This window comes from Erpetoichthys calabaricus, chromosome 9, assembly GCF_900747795.2.
Source record: "Erpetoichthys calabaricus chromosome 9, fErpCal1.3, whole genome shotgun sequence".
NCBI lineage: Eukaryota > Metazoa > Chordata > Cladistia > Polypteriformes > Polypteridae > Erpetoichthys > Erpetoichthys calabaricus.
In genome coordinates, this window is record NC_041402.2 from 5,916,186 (window position 1) to 5,924,323 (window position 8,138).

An 8,138-nucleotide genomic window follows, 5' to 3' on the forward strand; every position below is an offset into this window, starting at 1 on the left:
AGATGCATAACAGCAGAAGGTCGCCCGCCTCACCACTTCTTTTAAGTTTTGCTCTTGGCATTTTAAGGAGACACTCAGTTGAGGATCTGAGGTTACGATTTGGAATATAAGACGTCAGACATTCCGATATATAAAATGGGGTGAGATTATTTAAAGCTTTATAAACCATAAGCAGAATTTTAAAGTCAATTCTGAATGACACAGGTAACCAGTGTAGTGACATCAAAACTGGAGAAATGTGTTCGGATTTTGTTTTCCTGGTAAGGATTCTAGCAGCTGCATTCTGCACTAGTTGCAAACGATTGATGTCTTTTTTGGGTAGTCCTGAGAGGAGTGCGTTACAGTAATCTAGCCGACTGAAAACAAACGCATGAACTAATTTCTCTGCATCTTTCGATGATATAAGAGGTCTAACTTTTGCTATGTTTCTTAGGTGAAAAAATGCTGTCCTAGTGATCTGATTAATATGCGATTTAAAATTCAGATTACAATCAACGGTTACCCCTAAGCTTTTTACCTCCGATTTGACTTTTAATCCTAATGCATCCAGTTTATTTCTAATAGCCTCATTGTATCCATTATTGCCAATCACTAAGATTTCGTTTTTTTCTTTATTTAATTTGAGAAAGTTACTATTCATCCATTCTGAAATACAAGTCAGACATTGTGTTAGCGACTCAAGAGATTTGGGGTCATCAGGTGCTATTGATAAATACAGCTGTGTGTCATCAGCATAGCTGTGGTAGCTCACGTTGTGCCCTGAGATAATCTGACCTAATGGAAGCATGTAGATTGAGAAGAGCAGCGGACCCAAGATAGAGCCTTGTGGAACACCATATAGAATATCATGTGTCTTTGAGTTATAATTACCACAACTAACAAAGAATTTTCTCCCTGCCAGGTAGGATTCAAACCAATTTAAGACTCTGCCAGAGAGGCCCACCCATTGACTAAGGTGATTCTTAAGAATATTATGATCAATAGTGTCAAATGCGGCACTCAGATCTAAGAGGATGAGAACAGATAAATGGCCTCTGTCTGCATTTACCCGCAAGTCATTTACTACTTTAACGAGTGCAGTTTCTGTGCTGTGATTTGTTCTAAAACCTGACTGAAATTTATCAAGAATAGCAGGTTTATTGAGGTGCTCATTTAACTGTATAATGACTGCCTTCTCTAGAATTTTACTTAAGAAAGGCAGGTTAGAGATGGGTCTATAATTTTCAAGAGCAGAGGGGTCGAGATTATTTTTCTTAAGTAGGGGTTTAACTACCGCAGTCTTAAGACAGTCTGGGAAGACCCCCGTATCTAATGACGAATTTACTATGTCAAGAACATTATCAATAAGCACGCCCGATACTTCTTTGAAAAAATTAGTTGGTATTGGGTCAAGGGCACAGGTGGAGGGTTTCATTTGAGAAATTATTTTATGTAAATCAGGTAAATCTATCCTAGTGACAGACTTTAATTTGTTTATTATGGAGTACTGTGGTTTAGGAGGATCCTTAGTGTTGGGGAGATATACTATGTTATTTCTAATATCATTAATTTTTTGATTGAAAAATACAGCGATAGCCTCACAGGTTTTACTGGAAGTACTTAGGAGGCATTCCTTTGAGTTACCTGGTTTAACAGATGATCAATTGTCGAAAATAAGACTCTGGGATTACTAGCATTGTTATTTATAATCTTAGAGAAATAGCAGCGCCTCTCAAGACGGACTGTGTTATTGTATTCTGTTATTTTAATATTTCATAGTCAATAGTTAGTTTAGTCTTCCTCCATTTACGCTCAGCTCTACGGCATGTTCTCTTTAAATCAGACATTCTTTGGGTCTTCCATGGTATAACAATGCTAGAAGATTTTTTAACTGTCTTTTCAGGTGCAACTAAGTCAACAGCAGCCCTCACTTTAGTATTAAATCTTTCCACCTTACCACATGTCCTCTCTCAGCACATCCATAAACCTCCTCTTAGGCCTTCCTCTTCTTCTCTTACCTGGCAGCTCTATCCTCAGTACCCTTCTCTCAATATACCCAGCATCTCGCCTCTGCACATGTCCAAACCAATGCAATCTCGCCTTTCTGACTTTGTCTCCCAACCGTTCAAGGGTACTCCTTTCTAATCCTGTCATTAAAATTACTTCAATTTTTAACATCCATTGTACCTGCCTGGAAGAGAGTCTGTCTCTGAATTGTCTCTCCATACATGTGTTTTTCTTTTTTTTTTGGATGGGGGCGCTTTTGTCTTCTTTTGGAGTCTAAGCTCCCAAAGATTAAATTTGTGAATTTCCCCTTGGGATTAATAAAGTATCTATCTATCTATCTATCTATCTATCTATCTATCTATCTATCTATCTATCTATCTATCTATCTATCTATCTATCTATCTATCTATCTATCTATCTATCTATCTATCTAAAACAAATGTACGGTATAAAGATTCTCCGAGGCCGTTTTTGTGTCTTGATGTTATACCCCCCTCTAGTGGGCTTTTTTGGAAATGCTTTAGGTTCTTTTCGGAACTTTTATGTGCTTAGGACTCCTAGTACACGACACGTAATACTTTATGTGTGATAAATCATTAATTTTTGTCGTTTTTCAATAAACTGTGTAGCTTTTAATGTTGTATCTGTTTGCAATGAATATCAGATCAATTTAAAGGATAGTGTAACTAAGAATGCAGCAACATTTAATATGCTACAGATTCCTGTCACTGACAAAAAAAAAATGTAATAACGAATGTCCGAATTTAAAAGTCGTTCATTTCCAATGGATAGTTTAGGTTATAAGGCCTTGCCATTTTCAAATGAACATGTAAGATTAATTTTAATGAGAATTCATGGACATTAGGGCGGCATGGTTGCGCAGTGGTAGTGCTGCTGCCTCGCAGTAAGGAGACCCGGGTTCGCTTTCTGGGGTCCTCCCTGCGTGGAGTTTACATGTTCTCTCCGTGGGTTTCACAGTCCAAAGACATGCAGGTTAGGTGGCTTGGCGATCCTAAATTGTCCCTAGTGTGTGTGGCCGTGTGTGTGTGTCCTGCGGTGGGTTGGCGCCCTGCCCGGGATTGGTTCCTTGCCTTGTGCCCTGTGTTGGCTGGGATTGGCTCCAGCAGACCCCTGTGACCCTGTGTTTGGATTCAGCGGGTTGGAAAATGGATGGATGGATAGATATGCTAAAAAATATTCTTATAACCTTTTTCCAAGGATTTCTTTCTAACACAGGTTAAAAATCAAAACAAGTGAAATGTGCCTTCTGCCAGGATGCCCTGCATGTTTTTTCTTTTTGCCCACCCTCTATAAAGCTGTGACTGGTGAAGCACCTGGGCTCCGCTGCGCAGTCTCTCCAATCCAAGGCACTTTAGCTTGGTGCCCATCCTCATTCATTAGCTTCAGTTTTTCTGGCCAGCCCAGTCTAGCAGATTTAGAGTCTTCCAAAGTGGCTTGGTGACACATGGCACCTCTTGGGTAACCACTCACAAAACATACACGCAACATAACAAAGGCAATTGTAATACAGGGTGGTCCAGATCTAATTCTGCAGATCCAGATCGTCTGGATGACTTTGATTTATACGGGGACGATTCCAGTTCGGCGCAAAGACGATTCTTCATGCCGTCAGTTCGCACACTTCTTGATGGTCCGGGATTTTTTGGGTGATTTTCTATGTCCATCCATCCATCCATCCATCCATCCATCCATCCATCCATCCATCCATCCATCCATCCATTCATCCATCCATCTATCCATCCATCCATCCATCCATCCATTATCCAACCCACTATATCCTAGCTACAGGGTCATGGGGGATTTTCTATGTAATAAACTTAAGTTATAGAGTAATGAAAATTGCATAATTAGATCTGGACCACCCTGGTACAAAGACAAAAGGAAAAATAAAGGCAAATAGACAACAAACATAACATTCACATAAATAAAAGAATCAAACATGAACAAAACAGACTGAAAAAAATTAATTTGAACTCCACCCAGGGAGGGATTGCTGGCTGAAACACAACAGGCTTCAGTTTCTAATTTTGCTGAACTCTTTTTTTGCTTTTCTACGCACATCTCCCAGTTCTGCTCAAAACGTTCACCAGGCAGTTCGCTCTCAGGTCAGGGGGTCTTTGTAAGGTGGCTGGTGTGACAGGGCGAGAAGCTCAGTGATTCAGGTGAGCCGCTCTTTGGGATCGAGAGGAGCCAGTTGAGGTGGTTTAGCTAAGTTGCAAGAAAGCCTCCCTAGACCTGCTTCGGGTACATCCTACTGGGCAGGTCGAGACTCCATGGCAGACCCCGAAACACATTGGAGGGATTATATCTCTCGAATGGCTGGGAATTCCAAAGGTGGAGCTGGAATCTGTAACTGGGGACAGGGACATCTGGGCTGGCCTGCTGCCACCGTGACCCTCACCAGGAAGAGTGGATGGGAAGATGAGATGAGATGAGTGTGTGAATGTGGCATTGTTTTCTTAACACATCAGTAATAGCTACATAAAAAGTTTTAGATCATGAGAGAGGAAAAGGACATTATATGTGGAGACTTCGTTAAAAATATACAGACGTGGACAAACGTGTTGGTAGCCCTCCACAAAAAAAGAAGAACCCACAATGGTGTCTGAAATCACTTAAAGCTGACCAAAGTCATTGGCGTCCATCGTTGTTCATTCCGTTGTTTCACCAAAATCCAACTTTGCTTTTCAGTTTGGATTCAAAAGAATATTTCAAATCAGAACACAAATGAAAATGGCGTGGATAAGAATGGTGGGACCCTTAAGCTCATATTTGGTTGCAGAACCTTTAGAGTCTTCAGTCACCACAAACAAGCGATTCCTGGAGATCCCCATCAGTCTTCTGCACTCCTTCGAAAGGTTGTTTGGCCCACTCATCCTGAGCAAACTGCTCCAGTCATGTCCAGTCTGTCCCGAAGTCATGTTCACTAAGACTCAAATCAGGGCTCATAGAAGGCCCCTTCACAATAGTCCAATGTGTTGTTCTTGTTGTGGAAAAAACTTTTCTCTGTACTTCAAGAATTCATCCTCAGAGACGGTTCTTTATTTGCACATCGATGCGCACAAACGTCTCGGTCCATGGAGTGAGCCATCTATAACACAATTCATTCCCTTTTATGCTTTCCTATTACTGTTACCTTATCTAACATATCACGTCAGCTGACTCTTAATATACAGAATCCTAACATCCGAGAACACCAGGGGTCGCTGTCACCCCATTAAACCCAATAGACAGATACACAGACACCGGACAAAAATGATATATTTCTCCTTCTTCACTGTGTCTTTCAAGCACCACAGCCACCATAAACACAATAAATTTACAGTGCATCCAGAAAGTATTCCCAGCGCTTCATCACTTTTTCCACATTTTGTTATGTTACAGCCTTATTCTAAAATGGATTAAATTCATTTTTTTCCTCAGAATTCTACACACAACACCCCATTATGACAACGTGAAAAAAGTTTACTTGAGATTTTTGCAAATTTATTAAAAATAAAAAAACTGAGAAAGCACATGTACATAAGTATTCACAGCCTTTGCCGTGAAGCTCCAAATTGAGCTCAGGTGCATCCTGTTTCCCCTGATCATCCTTGAGATGTTTCTGCAGCTTCATTGGAGTCCACCTGTGGTAAATTCAGTTGACTGGACATGATTTGGAAAGGCACACACCTGTCTATAGAAGGTCCCACAGTTGACAGTTCATGTCAGAGCACAAACCAAGCATGAAGTCAAAGGAATTGTCTGTAGACCTCCAAGACAGGATTGTCTTGAGGCACAAATCTGGGGAAGGTTACAGAAAAGTTTCTGCTGCTTTGAAGGTCCCAATGAGCACAGTGGCCTCCATCATCCGTAAGTGGAAGAAGTTCGAAACCACCAGGACTCTTCCTAGAGCTGGCCGGCCATCTAAACTGAGCGATCGGGGGAGAAGGGCCTTAGTCAGGGAGGTGACCAAGAATCCGATGGTCACTCTGTCAGAGCTCCAGAGTTCCTCTGTGGAGAGAGGAGAACCTTCCAGAAGGACAACCATCTCTGCAGCAATCCACCAATCAGGCCTGTATGGTAGAGTGGCCAGACGGAAGCCACTCCTTAGTAAAAGGCACATGGCAGCCCACCTGGAGTTTGCCAAAAGGCACCTGAAGGACTCTCAGACCATGAGAAAGAAAATTCTCTGGTCTGATGAGACAAAGATTGAACTCTTTGGTGTGAATGCCAGGCGTCACGTTTGGAGAAAACCAGGCACCGCTCATCACCAGGCCAATACCATCCCTACAGTGAAGCATGGTGGTGGCAGCATCATGCTGTGGGGAACTGGGAGACTAGTCAGGATAAAGGGAAAGATGACTGCAGCAATGTACAGAGACATCCTGGATGAAAACCTGCTCCAGAGCGCTCTTGACCTCAGACTGGGGCGTCGGTTCATCTTTCACCAGGACAAAGACCCTAAGCACACAGCCAAGATATCAAAGGAGTGGCTTCAGGACAATTCTGTGAATGTCCTTGAGTGGCCCAGCCAGAGCCCAGACTTGAATCTGATTGAACATCTCTGGAGAGATCTTAAAATGGCTGTGCACCGACGCTTCCCTTCCAACCTGATGGAGCTTGAGAGGTGCTGCAAAGAGGAATGGGCCAAACTGGCCAAGGATAGGTGTGCCAAGCTTGTGGCATCATATTCAACAAGACTTGAGGCTGGAATTGCTGCCAAAGGGGCATCGACAAAGTATTGAGCAAAGGCTGTGAATACTTATGGACATGGGATTTCTCAGTTTTTTTATTTTTAATAAATCTGCAAAAACCTCAAGTAAACTTTTTTCACGTTGTCATTATGGGGTGTTGTGTGTAGAATTCTGAGGAAAAAAATGAATTTAATCCATTTTGGAATAAGGCTGTGACATAACAAAATGTGGAAAAAGTGATGAAGCGCTGGGAATACTTTCCGGATGCACTTTACAATAACTCAATGCAATTCTCTCCTCCACACCTCCCAACAAGCTCTGTCTTCTACCTCCCAACTCTGGCTTGTTTGCTGGGTCTTCAGTAGTCCTTTATATATTCCAGCGTTTCTCAACCTTTAAGTATTTGCGACCCGAATTTTCATAACAGTTTTAATTGCGCCCCCCTAATGTTTTTTTGAAACCCTAATAAAATGTATTCCGATATTTTTTGCTGCCAATACACCGCTACAAGTTTAAAATTTCCCTATGAATAGCGAAATTACGCCACATATGGTAACATTCGCACCCCCTTTTTTATTACTTCTAGGGGGGTGCGCCCCACAGTCCCAAACACAGCACCCCCTGGTGGTGCCTGCGGGACCCAACAGGGCTGCACCCAACTCCAATTCCCAGGGAGCCCTGTGGGAAACAGAGGCACTGCTCCACCCCAGGGGTGCGGCCATCTAGCGTCCAGGGGGAGGTATTGCAGTATCCAGGGCTACTCCCCCTGAATATAGTGTGCAGGGGGGTCCCGGCTGTGCATGGACGCCAGCTGCCTGGAACAATATATATATATCTATAATAATAAAAGGCAAAGCCCTCACTGACTGACTGACTGACTCACTCACTGACTGACTGACTCATCACTAATTCTCCAACTTCCCGTGTAGGTGGAAGGCTGAAATTTGGCAGGCTCATTCCTTACAGCTTACTTACAAAAGTTAGGCAGGTTTCATTTCGAAATTCAAAGCGTAATGGTCATAACTGGAACATATTTTTTGTCCATACACTGTAATGGAGGAGGCGGAGTCACGTATCGCGTCATCACGCCTCCTACGTAATCACGTGAACTAAAAACAAGGAAGACATTTACAGCACGAGTCACACGCGGGAACGAAGGTAAATGACGTTAATTTTTGACTGTCTTTTAATACTGTGTGAGCATACATATTAACACATGTGCAATTAAACGTGTGCATTTACGGGGTGATTTCTGAGGCTTAAAAGCTCACCTTTTATCAAACGCGGGAACAAAGGTAACTGACGTTGTTCACTGTCTTTTAATACTGTGTAACCATACATATTAACACATGTCCAATTAAACGTGTGCATTTACGGGGTGATTTCTCAGGATTAAAAGCTCGCCTTTTACTAAAAAGGTAAATGCAAAACTATTTTCAATCAGTTTATTGAAAC